At 42.3% G+C, this 19,117-nt stretch overlaps 1 protein-coding gene across 1 annotated transcript in view; it reads left to right on the top strand.

Moving 5' to 3' along the window:
* Positions 1–641: 641 nt before the first annotated feature.
* CD151 (CD151 molecule (Raph blood group)) overlaps positions 642–19,117 on the top strand; it is a 74,744-nt gene continuing 56,268 nt past the window's right edge. Inside the window, exon 1 of the mRNA XM_077459878.1 lies at positions 642–798. The gene's annotated coding sequence lies outside the window, so the exon portion shown is untranslated. The remainder of the gene's footprint in view (positions 799–19,117) is intronic.

Genomic DNA, 19,117 nt, shown 5'->3' with positions numbered 1-19,117 from the left:
ATGCCCAAAGTCTCCGAAGATGAACAGCTGATCGTCAGCTCTACATGGTGCCTGTGCACTGAGTCCAGGTTCAAGCCCCACCATCCAAGTGGACATAGAGTTAGAATATAAATATGCCGAGTGTAGCGGGCCGTGCCCGAAGCGTGGCGAGTGAAGGGTGGCGAGTGAAGAGTGGTGAGTGAAGCGTGGTGATTGAAGTGTGGTGATTGAAGCGTGGTGAGCTGTTCATCTTCGGAGACTTTCGGCGTCTCCTTTGTGCGTCTGCGCAGTATAGGGCGGACACTATCCGATGGAGGGACCTTTCTCGTCAGAACACCGGCTCCATAGAGAGACTGTCACAATCTCATACCATACAAAGTGCATGCGGAGAAATCTGCATCCAGTCCACATACGTGTGAATGGAGCCTTACAGGGATTTAATGTGATGTGCGACTTTTAGGACTTCCTTTCCCTACAAAAAAATGATTTTACTTTAATGTTATGATTGGTATGTACTAATGTGTGTAAGTATCCTCCTCCTGGTGATGTGAATAGTGTGTGTCATACAACACACATGGAGTGTGTGATGTGCAAATGGTCCGGTAGGTGGCGCCGTTCTCCCGGTGAGGAGCAGTGTGCACACGGCGCCCCCGGGGTTAATGTATGAGGCCGGGCAGTGGCGGGGCGGGGTGTGGCTGAGTGAAGACTTTCTCTAGCTCCGGGCTCGGCTGTCTATCACTGTCCGGGATTGTCTCCTTCACCGTCCGATCTGCAGCCTGTCACCCGGCCCGGAGGATCGAGGAGCGGCCCTGTCCGGAGGTGAGCGCTGTGTGTATGGGGGGGATCTCCTCTATTGTGTGCTCCGCCAGGAAATGAAGGGTGGCGAGGAGCTCTACACGGTGTGTACCGGGATCTCTTCCGGGCTGGGATCTGTACAGGGAGTTCAGTGCTCTTAGGTGGCCACACACCATACAATCTCATCGGACGAGCTCCTTTATATCTGTGCTGCTTTAATGTGTGTTTTCATGAAAGTACATCAAACTCTGCCTGCTGCGTCTTTGTTGCGCTTTCATGAAGTGCGCATTCTAATAGCGGGTAATGGCAGCGCACCTAAAATTATTATTATTATTATTATTATTATTATTATTAAGATTTATATAACACCAACAGTTTGCGCAGTGCTGTACAGCAAGAGGACAGACAGTTCAATCTAATCTGGGAGGATGCAGAAAATCTGCCCCAAAGACATGAGCCTGGTCTCCGGCGGCTTTTATTTGCTGTTTCCTGTCATACGTGGGACAATCCATGTGACAAACACCCCATAGGACATCGTGTACCCCCGTCTTCTTCTTGGCACTTTAAGCATGTCGCATGTTCCCAGAAGCACAAGCAGAAACGCATGAATGTGGCTTCAGGGTTTGTTTACGCTGGTAGCAGTCCTCTGAAGAGCAGTGGATCACTTTTCAGAGTTTGTTTGACAGTGATGAAGAGGCGTCTGCTTCATCTGTGTGTGCCCGACAAGCAATCATTAGAGATGGGCTTCACCATCCTCTAAGGCTGGGTTCACACCAATTTCACGAATTGGATGTGAAGAAACCCGCATCCAATTCACATAGCAGGAGAATGTGCATGGCTCTCTATGGAGCCGGTTCACGTATTTCCGGGTGGCTGCGGAGCGCACTGCACACAAAACTGTGCGTCTTTGGCTCAGTTTCAGGGCCGAATTTAGGCAAAGATTTGGCTCTGATTCGTCTCTGAACCAGAGAATGGGGACACGCGGCGTGCGATCTGCAGCCGTTTTCAGTGTGCTCCGAGCCTCAACCTGCGGTGGGGTGGGAATGGCGCCTCCTACCTGATGTTAGTACAGCAATCTCCTCCACTAGCTATCGTGTTCTGACAGGGGATCGTTTCTCCCCCCCCCCCCCCCCCCACCAAAACACACTGGTCGGGGCTGCCTGCCATTGGCTGAGACCGCTAACCAGGAGCTGATTGGCAGACGCTTTTCAGTTCTGCCCCTTTGACAGAAGCTGCCGTAAAAGCAAAATCTTTTGTTGTCACACTTATATGTTCAACGGGCAGCAAGACTTTACTGAGTACTGCAAATTTGAATTGGTACACTTTGGATACACTTCCGGTGTTATGCCGAGAACTGTCCACCCCCAATCAGATACTCCGCTTTGTACTGCGCAGCCACGGCACTTGCGGAGTACAGAGGACAAGGAGATGCCGAAAGTCTCCAAAGATGAACGGCGCCTGCACACTTAATAGTACCTTCTGCCCTGAGTCCAGGTTCAAGCCCCACCATCCAAGTGGACATACGGTAGCACTTAGTAACAGGGCCCCTCCCCGGCACGATTCGCTCGCCGCACTTCGGGCAGGTCTTGCTTCGCTCAGCAATTTTTTTTATTCTAACTCTATGTGCACTTGGATGGTGGGGCTTGAATCTGGACTCACCGTTCATATTTGGAGACTTTCGGCGTCTCCTTGTCCTCCATACTGCTCAAGCGCAGTACAGGGCAGACACTATTCGACAAGACACCGGTCATATCTGATTGAGGGGGGTGGAGCCACATCCCATTGTATGCTGCCGTGATGCTCCATGCCATGATCCACCACAGAGGGCAGGGACTGCCACATGGGTAAAGGAGGCTAATGGATTTGTAGGATGGCTGTGGTAGAGAAGTTGATAGACCTAATGTGTATTGGCACCAAGTTGTAGGATGTGGTCAGTGTGGGGACAGGCATGCCAGGAATGTCATGACTGGTGGCTGTCACTAGGATGCCTTCCCTCAGGGAACTCCTCCAACAGGACAGGTAGACTGCAAAATGTGCAGCCTGGGGACACAGGGAATCTGACACCACAGTGGTATGCTGGTGTCACCCATAAGACAGACTGCTTGTGTGAGCTGTGCTGTAAACTGATGTGTATGTGCAGGGAAGCTGGTCCAGGTTCTCCACTATAAGTAAGTAGGTGGATAGGGTTCTGGTATCATGGTGGTTCTATAGTCCTCGGCAACCAGCGTTGTTCGTTCATCCTTCTTCCTTTTTTTTTTTTTTTTTTTTTGACCTCGTAAACTGAATGAGTGACTGCAATGGTCACAGAGCATTGATTGGAACGTAGGGGCTTATTTACACTGCCATCCAGGGCCATAAACCATCTAGATCAGCCTTTCTCAACCTTTTCAACACAGAGGAACCCTTGAAAATAGTTCTCCGGTCTCGGGGAACCCCTGCTAAAAATTAGAAATATTCAACTCATGATACAATAGTATGATGGGCAGTGTGAAGAATGGTCCTTACACTTGTGGTCATTGGGAAGAAGTACCTCCTTACAGATGGCTAAAAAGATCAATGGAGTGAGTGGGAACTTATCACAGAGGTAGAAATTTCCCAATGCTGAAGGAACCCCTAGCAACCTTTGGAGGAACCCTGGTTGAGAATCACTAATCTAGATCATCGTATTCCTGAGCAGCCAGGTGTTTGTGATCTGCCATGGACAGACGTCTGTACAAATCAATGACAGGCTGACACTGTGCACACTGGTCAGGTGTATTCGCACAAGGATTGAATACGTTCTGCTAGATGACATTTGTGTCCACAGGTGATCATCTGCCCCTAACCACTTGTTTGAACATGCGGAGCCTGGCTTTAGTTGCATCGCCTCTGACTATACAAATTAATCACCAACACCCAGCCATACCTGCCACAGAAATACACTGATCTGGAAGGTGTATGGCCATGTGACTGAGCCCTAAAGCTAAAATAAAGCATGGCCTGTTGTTGGCATATGGATTGATTGCCTTGTTGTAATGCTGCTTCTATTCATACTCCAGCCCTGCTGTACACAGGCTGCTAGAGATTGATACCTGGTCATATTCCGTTTTCATGAAAAAAAAAAATAAAAAAAAAATTATAAAATGATATCATTTTAAAGTCATATGGTTATAGAGCTGCAATAATTTGTGACTTTTATATCTGCCCAGGGCTCGGTATAAGGGCTCAGTCACACCGGGTGCCGTGGCACTGCCCTGGGCAGTTCTTTTCAGCACACTGCCACCACAAGACAAATTGCCTTACCTTGTAGCTGGGCAGTTGAGGGCACTGACTGCATTTGGTTGTGTGTGTGTGTGTGTGTGCTGGGAATGGAGTACTTTTCTTCCAGCATAGTGTGATGCAATCCACTGCCTCACATTATGCTTTGGCCAATAGAATCTAATGACAATTTCATAAGGTTCCTTTAAACAACATAAACTGTGTGATGTGCTGGAATCGGTGCGTTGGCACCACTGTCAACCTACCGTACACCATCAGCAGCCAGTGTGGATGGACCCTTAAGGTCAGAGGGGCAACATGATTACCATCCAGCTGATCTCTTCAGAGAGTGTCCGCAGTGACGCCCCTGGATTTCCCCCATGACAGGTATGCACAAAGACTTGTGTGTTTTAGGTAATTAGACACTTTGTGTGTTCACAAGCTGTAGTGTTGCCCATCACCAAATATATCAGAGATGTGTAAAGCCAATCACAAAAATCTGCAGCTTTTGTTAAAAATTCCCCAATCCCTTTTCTGGCAACTTATCAACCGAGGTGACAACGCTCTGTCCCTTTCTCCGAATGGTTCTCCTGAATTGTTACACTCTCTCTGAGAAATCTGCAACTGACATACCTTGCACAGGCATTTTCCATTTCTGTAGCCATCAGCAACCGCTGTCCATCAGGGTGGGTTGCCTAAAGTACATTCATGTAAGCAGGAAGTGGCTGCAAAAGACGCTACCGGCAATCAGCATTGCAGATATGTAACAAAAAATAAAACTGACAGCATTGTTTTAGTTTAAAATAAATTATGGCAAATGTTTGTTACTCTGTGCTTCAGGCCCCATTCACGTGTGTGACACATCGCCTTTTTACCGCATTTGTGGTTCAACAGCACAGGGTAGCCCATTCACTTAAATGGGCTGCCCTACGCATGAGCAACATGCCAAAGTAGCTCCTGCCCCTTCTCTCTCTCCTCCTTCTTTTTTTTTTTTTTTTTCTCTTTGCAGTGAGATCTGCGCATTTGTTAAATGATTACTACTCGCATTTGGGGTGACATTTTTTCGTATTTCTGGCAATGCACAGGTACAAACGCAGCCTTAGGAAGCAAAGCCTTATTTGCACATCTAGTAAAAAAAGAAAACTGTGCTATTAACTATAAAAACCAAGCTCTAACTCAAGGTGTTATACAACACCAAACAGAAATATATATTAAAGCAGTAGTAAACCCGGTGACATGTTTTATGTTCTTTTCACGCCTGCAAGGCAAATGGCATAATGAGCTAGTATGCACCGCATGCTAGCTCATTATGAAATACTTGCCTTAGAACGAGCCCCAGACACCTCACCCAATACACACCGAGGGAGTTGACATGTTCCCTCGGCATGTCTTCTGGATATCGCGGCTCTGGCACTGTGAGTGGCCGGAGCAGCGATATCGTCACTCATGCGCACGGGAGATTTCTTTCCGGCAGGGTCCGGCGTCTCCAGGGCTTCCAGCTAAGAATCCCCTGTGCGCATGCGCCACTGCAGTCAGCGGCACATTGCCAGGGGAATATCTCCTAAACCATACAGGTTTAGGAGATATTATTAAATTTTTTTTTTTTTTTTTTTTTTTTTTTACCTACAGTTAAGCCTTATTATAGGCTTACCTGTAGGTAAAAGTTTAAATTAAGACTATACAACCACTTAAAAAAAAAAAAAAAAAAAAAAAGTGAAGCTGTGCAAGATAGATTGACCTGTGGGACGCTAACCAATAAAAATTGAACCGGTACACTTACAGCTAGAAAGAAAATGTTGTATAATCATGTGGTAACAGTGAATGCTCAATCCACCCAAAAAGATATTGAAAATAAAATTTGTCCATATGTAATAATGGTGACTATTGAAAACTAATCAAAATAGTCCATACACAATTAATCCAGACACCATAGAAACTGTGAAGAGATAGAAAAGTGCTTTCACCTGAGCAGACACTGCCACTTACTAGATGGTTATGGTCCCTTATTACAGGGGACCAGGGAGCGGAGATGGCTTAATAACACAGCCTGGGGTCTCTGAACTATACACCAAACACCTCAGCAATGGTAATCCTCATCTGAATATGGCACGGTTAATGGATCACCATAAAACAGAAGGTTTGCATAGTGTAGAACTTCTTGCATTTAAAAAGACGAATGAACACTTATGCCGCGTACACACGAGCGGATTGTATGGCGTACTTAGTCCGTCATACAATCCGACGGACAGTCCGTCGTACTTTCCACTGAACGGACTTGACCACACACGGATGCACAAACAGTCCGTCGAAAGCTTGCGCGATGACGTGTACAGCACGTACGACGGGACTAGAAATAGGAAGTCCAAGACACAGCAAAGCACCCTTCCGCCGTGTAAATCCTTTCTGGGCATGCGCCATTCTTAGTTTGTCGAACTAGCATACTGACGACCGTACTGTCCGCTGAAACTAAAGTACGACGGACAGAATTTCGAAAAAACCTAAATTCTTAGTACTCCGGACTGCACACTGAAAAAGTCCGCTGAAGCCACACACGAGCGGATTGTCCGCTGAAATGTGTTTCGACGGACTAAGTACGCCATACAATCCGCTCGTGTGTACGCGGCATTATGGTTAAAGTGGGATAAAACCAAGTCGGCCGGCTCTCGATAACCGCCTGATGCTTCCAGGACTAGCGCAACATACGGTGACGTTGCTGTGTGGATTTAGCATTCACTACTGTTTACACATCTGCCAGTTCTTAAAATGCCCCTAAAGAGTGATCTGCAGTGGATTCCTTTTCAGAGACAGTTAACAGGCAGCTCTACCTAATCACTTGTTTTAATCAGTGAGTGCCCTACCAGAGTGCAGTCTTATTCACTTGAATGGGTTGATTTTTTTTTTTTTTTCAGCAGTTTTGTCTGTCAGACATGATTTACAAATTTCAAAGCTCTCCAACTGTAGCAGTGTGTACTAACACGGATATATATATATATATATATATATATATATATGTGCACTCGGCGGGTGGTAAAAGTGCAGAACAACTACTCACTTTCACCACCCCTCTGCCGCCTGTGTAAACCATGACTATGTCATTTTGTTTGTATTTACATCCACGGTATGTTAAGTCACACTGGTACAAGGACTGTGGGCCAACTTGTGTTTGTCTGTGAAAAGAGATTATTATTTTTTGTCTTCCTTTTGTGTATTAGACCATTAAATGCTAAATGAGTAATGTGATCTTCTGTTAGGTCAACTATAGAGAATCAGAATGTCCAGTCTCCTCTTTAGATTTACTATCAATTTATGAAGTATAAGAGCCTGCCTGATTTAATACTGTGTTAAGGCCCCTTTCAAACTTGTGTGACTTGTCATGCAACTTTGCAGTCGCATGATAAGTCATACCCCATGATTTCCAATGAGTACAATTCATATCATGCAACTTCAAAGTAGTACCTGTATTAGTTTGGTGCGACTTTGATGTGAGTTGAGGTCCATAGACCTCAAGTTTACACAGGTATTCCCTAAAATCACAGCCGCAAAATCGCTGTAAATTTGCACAACTTTAAATTAGGTAAGAAATGCACTTAATCTCTGCATCTCTAGACTGGTTTCACACATATGGAAACTGAATGCAGGTTTGCATGAGAGTGTGATCGGTTCTCAATGTAGCTGGTTCACGCAGCTCCTGGTGGCCGCGGTCTGCATTTACAAAGGGACCCGTGCGCCATTGGTTACAATTTCAGGTGTGAATTCAGGCAAAAATAAGGACCTGAATTGGTGAACAGGGTTGCACTCGACCCCCCTTGCGGTGACACGCAGCCACATCAAATATGAACCCAGCCTAAAGGGCTTGTTTATACCACAAACCCCATGTTCAGTGTGCCTTTTACATGTGTTTTTTGTGCTGTGTTCACGCGTGCTCTGATACGTTTATGTGCAAAAAACTGCAGTATGCTGTACCATAATGCACATGAAAGCACTGCAGTGGTGCATATTCTTGTACGTACGTTGGAGTGTTTTATTTTTCCAAAGATGTGAATTTTTTTTTTTTTTTTTTTTTTTTTAATATGACTTTGCTTACTCCTTGAGTCTCAGTGATGTAAAACAGATATGTATGTTTGTGGGCTTCACTTGATAAGAAGTCGTAAACAATAATGCTGGATGAAAGTCCAGTTTTTAAGGCTTTCTAGAAGAACGAGTGAAAATGGTTAACTACATCCAAAATGTCCTAAAAGACGGAAGTCATCCAAGAGAAGACTACAAAGCGTTATTACAATTCTCACTATTAGGTTTCAGGATCCCAGGGGCACTGCATCAAGCAAGGTGGATGGAAAAGGCAATATATGCACTAAACGGTTGAATATTCCTCAATGACAGTTGGAAGGAATGGCTTTTTTGGACAAACGTATTACTCGGGGCTGTTAAGGAAAATAGGACTAAAAAATTTTGAAACCAAACCTGCAAAGAAAAAGGAAGTGAAACGATTAGAGGGTAAAAACATGGTTTTTGAAGGAAAACACCTGAGCCATTTAGTTACTAATAAAACAAAGAATACAAGGGATTGCATCATTCAAAGTTGATTAATATAGCACTTTTTGCCTAATCATATTACCTATTAATCTTGGTGTATAATTTTAATAGTATTTTAAGTTTTTTTGTGATTTCTAGTTTTCCCAATAAAAGTAATTTTAACATTTGAAAATCATATTTTTTTGCCTACTTTTGCTAAACAGATCAAAGTGTGCAACCTCCTAAATATCGTCCAATCTTCTTGAAATTTAGCATATATTTTACATCACTCAGACTCGGGACGTAAGCAAAGTCTGCAAAAATTTTAGTTTATTTTTATTTTTTTCCATTAGAAAATGATACATGCATACATGCATACATGCATACATACATACATACATACATACATACATACATACATACATACATCTGATGTAAGTGATCAATTTAAGGGTTGTTGTGGGAGAGCCCTGTGGCACATCTGTGTATGCAATGGGATTTCCATACCTACTCCATGTTTACTCCTGTGTGGGTGAGCCTTTCAGTGATGCTGTGTCCTGGGGGGTGTGACATGGACATCCCGGGGGTGGGAGGGGAGAATTTCCTTATTGCCCATGTGTGAAAGAAAGAAGTACTGCATTGCAGAAGAAAAAGCTTTAGATACCTTACAAAAAAAATCAATTTTGGCTAGGAGGTTGGGGAAAAATGTTTTATAGGGTAAAGGTCCACTTTAATAAAACACATTTTCCATCATCAGCCCAGAAATCCCTGTAGCTTCAGCAGTGAGGACTGTTTTTGTTGGCAGGGTAGAGACAAGCATCTGATTGTTCAGTGTGGATGGTGCACCTGCATGGAGTGTGTCTCAATAGTGGCTTGCAGGCCAAATCTCTCCACACAGAGCAGTTTACCGGCATTGCTATTCATGACTGACACCAGCACATCATCCAGCTGCCCCTGGCTTGTGTCATAGCCCACAACACTGGAGCTTTGTTGGCTGTGGTTGTGCTCATTGCTGGCACTCAACATCCTGTGTTGTACATGACTTTAGAGCAAAGTCCAAGCACCGTGTATTGTTTACTATACGGAGGGTGCGGTTGGTATAAAGCAGCACAAATCATGCAGGAAAGATTTACTTACAAGTTTCATACATTAAAGTGACATTAAACTCTGATTGTTAATACAAATTAAAATATGCATTCTCGACGGCTCCTCCCCCCCCCCCCCCCCCTTCTTCCTCTATGCCCCAGAGGAACCCTTAATTTAACTTTTTCGGGGAACCCCTGCTAAAAATATTCCAAGGGATCAGTAGGAAACGTGGCACATTGGACAGTAAAAACGCCACTCCTACAGGCAGCTAAAAAGATATATTTGGTGTGCTGTTGGCCCCACAACTATGCAGGTACCATCAGATATGAGGTCAGTCGGCCACAACTGAAGAAACCCTACCAGGAACTAGCGTGCACTGCTCGTACCAAACAAATAGAAGTGCGGGGGGAAAAGAGAGGTTCAGGAGCTCACAGATGACATTTCATGGTGGCAGAAAACTAAAGGACAGGGCCATCAAAGTGATAGTAAACTCCCCTTTGTGGGTGCACCATTTAGGAGATATTTGCTTGTTTGGCAGCCAGTGACATTGCTAGCGAATAAGCTTTGAAGGAACAGGAATATGCTGAATATGAAGGAATATGCTGTTTCTTCAGATCCCTGCGCAGTGGCCATGATGTCCTCGTAGCTCAGCCATTTTGATGGCCAGACCCCATGAAGCAAAACTGGGTGAAAATGGAAGCCCTGTCAGCGGTGCCAGTGTGCTACTTGCTGCAGGGCTTAAAGTGATTGTAAAGTCTCATTTTTATAGAGGTGGAGGGAGAAATATATCTTGCTCTGTGCAGTGAATTTGTACAGAGCAGCCTGTATCCTCCTTTTCTTGGGTCCCTCTTCTGTGCCCATGGCCACTCCCTGCTGTGGGGGCACTCAACAGGAAGCAGCTTGCTATGGAAGCACCTGACCTGAGTCATAGCTTCCTTTGTTCAGATATGGGGCTGCAGCCCAGACCTGCCCCACCCCCTCTTTCCTGGTTGGCTGGCTGACTTTGACAGCAGCAGGAGCCAATGGCGACATGCTGTGTCTCAGCCAATCGGGAGGGAGCACCTGGGGCATTCAAGACACTTGGGGACATCGCTGGACAGATGGGGCTCAGGTAAGTATTAGGGGGGCTGCTACACACAAGGATTTTTTTATCCTTATGCATCTGACTTTACTACTCCTTTTTAATTGTGTGTGTAAAATATATATATATATATATATATATAATTTTTTTTTTTTTTTTTTTTTTTTTTCCCCTAAACTTTGCTACTGCTTTTAATAGTGAATGTGTATGGATTATATATATATATTTTTTTTTTTTTTGGAGAATAAGGATATCATTTAGTGTCACTTTAGCTTAATGCTAGCATCCTCATTCTAGTTTGCATTAGAATGGACACAGGGGGTTTGTAACTGTAAAATTGCCCGGGTGTCTGTGTTTTCATAGATTATCTGCCTGCTGGGAGGAATGACATGCAGTCATCTGTATGATATTATTATTATTTATTATTATTATTAATAATATTCCCCCCCCCCCCCCCCCCCATAGATGAAAAGCACCTAATTTATTTCTAGTGATTGCTGGGTTTAATGCCTGATGTATGAACAGGAATGCCTTGGCCTGTGACTTGCGTGGGAGATATGTACACATACACTGTATGTGTATATATCTGTATATCTCTCCGTTGTTGTTATTATTATTAATAACCACTTGACCACTGGGTACTTAAACACCCTTAATAACCAGACCAATTTTCAGCTTTCGGTGCTCTCACATTTTGAATGACAATTACTCAGTCATGCAACACTGGACCTATATGAAATTTTTGTCCTTTTTTTTTTTCACACAAATGGAGCTTTCTTTTGGTGGTATTTAATCACCGCTGGGTTTTTTATTTTTTGTGCTATAAAAGAAAAAAGACCGAAAATTCTGTTTAAAAAAAATAAATAAAAAAAATGAATTTTTCTTTGTTTCTGTTATAAAATTTAGCAGATTAGTAGTTTTTTTTTTTTTTTTTTTTTCTTCATAAATTTTGGCCAAAATTTATACTACTACATATCTTTGGTAAAAATAAGTACAAATTGGTGGATATCATTTGGTCTTTGTGAAAGTTATAGAGTCCATAAGCTATGGTGCCAATATCTGAAAATTGACCACACCTGAAGGACTGATGGCCTATTTCAATTCTTGAGACCCTAACATGCCAGAAAAGTACAAATACCCCCCAAATGACCCCTTTTTGGAAAGAAGACATTCCAAGGTATTTAGTAAGAGGCATGATGAGTTTTTTGAAGTTGTCATTTTTTCCCACAATTCTTAGCAAAATCAATTTTTTTTTTTTTTTTTTTTTTTCACAAAATTGTCATATTATCAGTTTATTTCTCACACAGCATATGCATACCACAAATTACACCCCAAAACACATTCTGCTATTACTCCCGAGTACGGCAATACCACATGTGTGAGACTTTTACACAGTGTGGCCACATACAGAGGCCCAACATACAGGGAGCGCCATCAGGCGTTCTGGAGCACCCAGGACAATTCTGACATTTCTCTCCTACATGTAAAAATCATCATTTATTTGCTAGAAAATTACATAGAATCCCAAAACATTATATATGTTTTTTTAGCAAACACCCTGGAGAATACAGTGGTGGTCGTTGCAACTTTTTATCTCGCACGGTATTTGCGCAGCAATTTTTCGAATGCTTTTTTTGGGAAAAAAAACTGTTTTGTGCTTAAAAAAAAAAAAACACAGTAAAGTTAGCCCAATTTTTGCATATGAAAGATGAAGTTACACCAAGTAAATCGATACCTAACATGTCACTCTTCAAAATTGCACTGGCTCGTGGAATGGCGCCAAACGTCGCTACTTAAAAATCCCCATAGGCGACGATTTAATTTTTTTTATTTTTTATTTTTATTTTTTTACTGGTTATATGTTTTGAGTTACAGAGGAGGTCTAGGGCTAGAATTATTGCTCTCGCTCTAACGTTCGCAGCGATACCTCACATGTGTGATTTGAACACCGTTTTTATATGTGGGCGGGACTTACGTATGTGTTCGTTTCTGCATGCGAGCACGTATGGACAGGGGCGCTTTTAAAAAAAAAAAAAAAAAAAAAAAAAAATGTTGTTCATTTTACTTTATTTTAGTTTGACTTTTTTTTTTTTTCCCCAAAAATAAATTTTTTGATCACTTTTATTCCTATTACAAGGAATGTAAACATCCCTTGTAATAGGAATATGGCATGACAGCTCCTCTTTACAGTGAGATATGGGGTCAATAAGACCCCGCATCTCACCTCTAAGCTGGGAAGCCTGAAAAAAAAAAAAAAGATTCTGGATTTGATCGTATTGGCGAGTCGGTAGAAGCACCGGAGGGCGGCGGGAGGGGGTGGGGGGTGTCTATGGCTGGGTATTGCAGGGTATCACCGACTATGGCTGGGTATCTCAGAGTATGGTGTTGCAGGGAATTGAGGGGTTAATTTTCCTGTGGACCCGGCAGTCACGGATGCTCTCGAGTGCGGAATTCTGGGATGACGTCATATGACTGCCTCCCAGAGTTAAGAAACCGCCCTGTAGCCGTCATTCGACTATAGGGCGGTTGTTAAGTGGTTAATATTGTTTTCCTCTATCTCTCTATCTTGAGTGAGAGTACAGAAATTTTTTTAGTCATTGTGTGTGATGTTAGTCATGGTGATTCAGACCCTATTAGCGAAGCCATTGATTAACCGTTCTCCTAAATTGAAGACAATTAAGGACTGAAAATACTTGATCCATTCAACTTGTTTAGGATAACTCCTCATATCAGTTTGCTAAGTTTTATTTGTATATGTGCTACTTTATGACTTCTTGGTGGGGCGTTACAGGTCTTTGGATCTTTAAAGCGGTGTTTAAAAGTCAGCAGCTATCAGCACTGTAGCTGCTGACTTTTAATAAGGAAACTTGCCTCCCCGAAGCCTGATCCGTCCATTGGATCGGATGCAGGCACCGCCATTGTAACTAAGGGAAACTGGCAGTGGAGCCTTCAGGCTTCACAGCCAGTTTCCTACTGTGCATGCGTGAGTTTCGTGGCACTTTCTGAATGGCCCTGTCTTCTGAGACACACACAGGTCCTTGAAGGAGGAAATGACGCACTGTGACCGAGCTAGGACGGAAATATGCTACAGTATATACTTTAGAAAAGGTGAGAAAAATTATTATAATCCTAATTGGCTATCCAAAAATGAGGGGTAGGGGGATGGCCTTTCCTTTAAGACCAAGTTGTAAAATTGGGTGGAACTCCGCTTTAAGGAAGGTGAATTGTTTATTGGTATATGGGCCCATGGACACAGCTGTATAAACTTGCACTGTGTTCAGATTTGTTTATCTTTGTGTATGGAATGTTTTCTTATACTGTGTGAATGTAAACACTTGTGCTCATGTTTACGTTATACAGTGCAAATCTACTGCATTGGAGTACAAAAGCCTCCTGTGTCCTAGCAATGAAGGATGCTAGGTTGCAGAAACCTCCTGCCTCTTAGTGACAGAAGCAACTAGGCAGCAGAAGGTTCCTGCAGCCTAGCAATGGAGTATGCTAGGTCGCTACTTGGGGAAGCTGCCAGTGTCCTAGCAATACGCCACACTGGGTGGCAATGGCCACCTGTGTCCCTCTAATGGCGGATGCTAGGATATTTTCTTGAGACAAGGATGTATCCTAGCGGTGGTGCCATTTTATGGTGTAACACTGTATCCATGTAAACTTTTCTCAAACTCTTGGATTGTTCATTTTTGTGTCGGCTTCATATGGCGGGGTGTCTGTACCCTTATGAGTAGTGGCCTCAGACACTAAATGTTGAAGATCAGCTTGGTTTTTAGAAAATTAATGTTATACTTGGAGGTCCTAATTGTTCTACATCTAGAAACCATGTGAGGGTTTTCTTTTTATTTTTCTATTCTATTTAATCTTGAACCAAGGAGATGTGTTGAGGCTGACACGGTATAAGGCCACATGAGCTTTCCTGAACAGTTTCAGAGACAGACATTTTTAAAAATAGAACCTAGTATTTATTTTTGTGTAAGCATATAACAAAACACGATATTCCAGCACTTGGAGAGCTATCGTATTTAATCTACTACTGTGGACCTGTCATTTAAAGCAATTTACTGATTGCTCTTACCCAGAATCCTTTGTGTCAGAAGAGCTTACTGCAGCTAGAATTACTATTCCTAATTAATTGCAGAGGACAGGACTGAACTAAGTGCCGTCTATATGGCTGTAACCCTTTTGAAGGCCTAGCGTAGGCATATAACACAGGAGCGGGTGACTGCGGCATACTGCTGGGAACACAATTCACAGGAACTTGTGCTGTATATTTATACCTGCTATTCATGCATGCTACAGTGACAATGATATTGTTTTAAAAGGTGGATTTATAAAATGCATGGCTGTTAATCGATTCATGTAAATTCTTTCTGTGAAAATGGTGGCAGATCGCATTTTCATAGGCTGTATTCTCTGCATATCAAATATTGTTCATTTAAAAAATAAACAGTGTGAATGGTATAATTGCTCCTTATGGCCAGTAGATGGTGCGGAGTATCATGGGAAGTAAGTGTGCTCCTCTGGCTTTATCTACTGGTAAAAACACAGTATTTTCCAGCCCCCTTTTTTTTTTTTTTTTTTCTCCAAATCAACTACTTTTTGATCTGCAGAGAATCTAGCCTGAGAGCATTTGATTTTGCCCCGTTCACACAGAACAAATTTTGCATGAACTTTCAATGGATGCACAGCTGCAGTTTTGATTTGTTCTCTTTGTATAATCTCCTAAGCCACGGTGTTTCCAAGGGCAAATTCTTAGAACCTAGGACCATTTAAGGACAATGCTGTTTTTATGCATTAATTTCAAAATAACTTTACAGTACTAGCTGGTTGTAGGTTGTGTGGTGCTCTAAGGGTACCCATCGTAGATGGCTAGGTCAGGTAAGAAGCGGATTTTGATAGGTGTGCTGTTACTAGGGTAACGGCTGATCAGACATGTTGGACAAAGTACCACTATTTTCCCCCCATAACAATCCTCTACATTGCTCCCTCCCTGTCTATATTTATTGCGGCTTGTCCATTTGGCTCCATTTATGATGGGCACAACTCTCATGTTTATGGTGGTAAGCTTTACCACTGTTGGCCATTGATAAAGCTGCCCATGCACAAAACTTCTTCAGTTCTTGGAAATTGCTTTGCTTGCTGTATTTAGATTGTCTGCCTTTCAATATCTATGGTGGCCATTGAGCTCCTGGGCAAGAGGCTTTCCAGGTAGAAGAATGGACATCTGATTCTGTACTGGAAATGGCATCGGTTTTGGAATTTCAGATACTCCCTACTTTTTTTTTTTTTTTTTTTTTTTTAAAGCCTGCTAGACAGAAAAGCACAGTAAGAAACCATTTCCTAAAAAAAAAAAAATTACAGGTCCATGAAGAAGTCAACGTATATGGTTTATTTTTGCAGAATATGGCTATTGTTTAGTGTCCCTTTTTAATCTGGATATATACTGAGTGTATTTCAACTGGCTCCTAATGAAGTGGCTGAAATTTTGATCTTTGGGTGGCCCTGCTGTGTTAGAAAAACGTTGATTGTTTAGCTTTTGTTGAATTCTTCAGGAGATTTTCAGCTGAACAGCAGTTACATCTAATTGGTTGCCTTAAATTGTCCCCCGGTGACTGTCGGTATACAATAACCCAGCAGAGTGATTCATCTATCCGCACTGCTTAGCGTGGATGGAGGAATCTGTTAGATTTCTTTCATTAGGACTGCAGACTTGTGGTGTATGGCCAGCATTATCAGACAATAACATTTGGCCTGGATTGTGAGTTTAATGTTATTATTAACTAAATATCATCCTGCTGACAGAGAGGCTCACAGGAAATGGTCGGAGAATGCGAGTGAATCACCAACATGTGCAAATTGTTGGAGTTGGCAAGATAATAATAGATTTTTTCCTCCCTGTTTATAGCTCCTTGTAGCCTCTAAACAAGTATTCTAACATTCTGTTTGTTGTCAAATTGGATAAAATCCAGACCATATTAAATGAACTACTCCACCCAGAAGTGATGGATTGTGATTCACTTTATTACAATTCAGAACAGACAGAGCACATTTCTATAATCCCACTACAGAGCCGCCACTTTTCCTGATTTAATGTTAACACGTTTTTGCATTTGTTTGTTCTGTAGACAACCTATATCAAGTACAGAATCCTCTAGCCATTCGCTTGGCTTGTAACTATCTAGGAATGTTAGAACATTGCTAGAGCTAGAAAGCAATTGAGCCATCCAAGGCAGCATATGTACTAAAGGGAATGCAATAGATAAACAAAGTTCACAATGTGATGAACCTTCATTTCTACCACCTTAACATCTGTAATTTATTTTGTAAGGCATAGTCACAAATCAATGTAAAAAGTTGTGGGTACAAGCGCAGGAAGAATTTACATTATTTTGCCCTAGATGAGCGGTCGGCGGGGGGGGGGGGGGGGGGCAGGATTTATTCTAATAAAAAAATCTATTCTATTCAAGTATGTATTCCTAACTCAAATCTCAAGTCTTATCATATCTTTTTTTTTTTTTTTTTTTTTTGTTAAATGTTGTAGTCTGAAAAAACGTGCTCCCTTGTGATTATATATAGTTTGTGTGTGTGTATACTACAATTCCAAGTGTTCACATTAAAGTGTACTTTATTGTGAACAATTGGAATTGTGTGTGTTTTTTTTTATTTTATTTATTTATTTTATTATTATTATTTTTTTTTATATTGTGTAGATGGTGATACATTACTTTTTACCATCAAACAATCGTGCTATAGCAATACAAACCAAACTGTGCATTTGCTATTTGCGCTGCGCTTTGTGAATGGACAAATAAGATATTTGGGGGGCACACCCTAAAAGATGCATTAACCACTTCAGCCCCGGACCAATTTTCAGCCGAAGGACCAGAGGTCTTTTTACAATTTCGCACTTCACTGCTTTAACTGGTAATTGCGCGGTCATGCAATGTTGTACCCAAACGAAATTTGCGTCCTTTTCTTTCCACAAATAGAGCTTTCTTTTGATGGTATTTGATTGCCTCCGTGATTTTTATTTTTTGCGATATAAATGGAAAAAGACCGAAAATTTTGAGGGGAAAAAAATATATTTTCTACGTTTTGTTATAAGAAAAATCGAATAAACTCAATTTTAGTCATACATTTAGGGCAAAATTTATTCAGCCACATGTCTTTAGTAAAAAAAAATGTCAAGCATATATTTATTGGTTTGCGCAAAAGTTTTATAGCGTCTACAAACCTAGAGTACATTTTCTGGAATTTACACAGCTTTTAATTTACGACTGCCTATCTCATTTCTTGAGGTGCTAAAATGGCAGGGCAGTAGTACAACCCCCCCCCCCCCCCAAAATGACCCCATTTTGGAAAGTAGACTCCCCAAGGAAATTGCTGAGGGGCATGTTGAGCCCATTGAATATTTTTTTTTTTTTGGTCCCAAGTGATTGAATAATGACACAAAAAAAAAAGTTTACAAAAAGTTGTCACTAAATGATATATTGCTCACACAGGCCATAGTTGTATGTGGAATTGCACCCCAAAATATATTCTGCTGAGTACGGGAATGCCACATATGTGGGACTTTTTGGGAGTCTAGCCGCGTACGGCACCCCGAAATCCAATCACTGCCTTCAGGATTTCTAAGGGTGCAAATTTTTGATTTCACTCCTCACTACCTATCACAGTTTCGAGGCCATAAAATGGCACAACCCCCCCCCCCCCCCCCCCCCATGACCCCATTTTGGAAAGTAGACACCCCAAGCTATTTACTGAGAGGCATGTTGAGTCCATGAAATATCTTATATTTTGCCACAAGTTGCAGAAATATTGAAAAATTTTATTTTTTTTGCACAAAGTTGTCACTAAATGATATATTGCTCACACATGCTATGGGCATAAGTCAAGTTGCACCCCAAAATAAATTCTGCTGCTTCTCCGAGTACGGGGATACCACATGTGGGGGACTTTTTGGGAGCCTAGCCACGTACGGGACCCTGAAAACCAAGCACTGCCTTCCGGATTTAAATATAAAACGCTACCAAAAAAAACTGTTAGAGATCGCAGGTATCAGGCCTGACTCTGCGAACGCTGCAGTTATGTGTTTAGTGTTTTGTAAGTGACAGTGATCAATCGATACTGCACTTGGGTGGGCTGGGCGGAGGGGCAAAACGCAGGTGCTAGCAGGTATCTGGGCTGATCCTGCTAACAATGCGTTTTTTTGGAACCCTATACTGCTGGGGATGCTAGTATAGATCTGATCAGATATTGATCTGTTCAGATTCTATACCACTATGGGAGGTTTATGCTTTGCGCGTGGGTGTTAGCGGTACTGGCACTAACCTAGCGCTGCCTGGGGCGAGGCAGAACCTGACCCTAAAACCTAATTGATATCACCCGCCGGGTGATCAGGGGGTTAAGCCTTTATTGGGT

The sequence above is a fragment of the Lithobates pipiens genome, unplaced genomic scaffold, assembly GCF_037356315.1.
Source record: "Lithobates pipiens isolate NorthernLeopardFrog02 unplaced genomic scaffold, aLitPip1_a1.2 Scaffold_10, whole genome shotgun sequence".
Lineage (NCBI taxonomy): Eukaryota > Metazoa > Chordata > Amphibia > Anura > Ranidae > Lithobates > Lithobates pipiens.
Note: the sequence above shows the minus strand (reverse complement) of the source record. Positions and strands in the feature narration are given on the sequence as shown.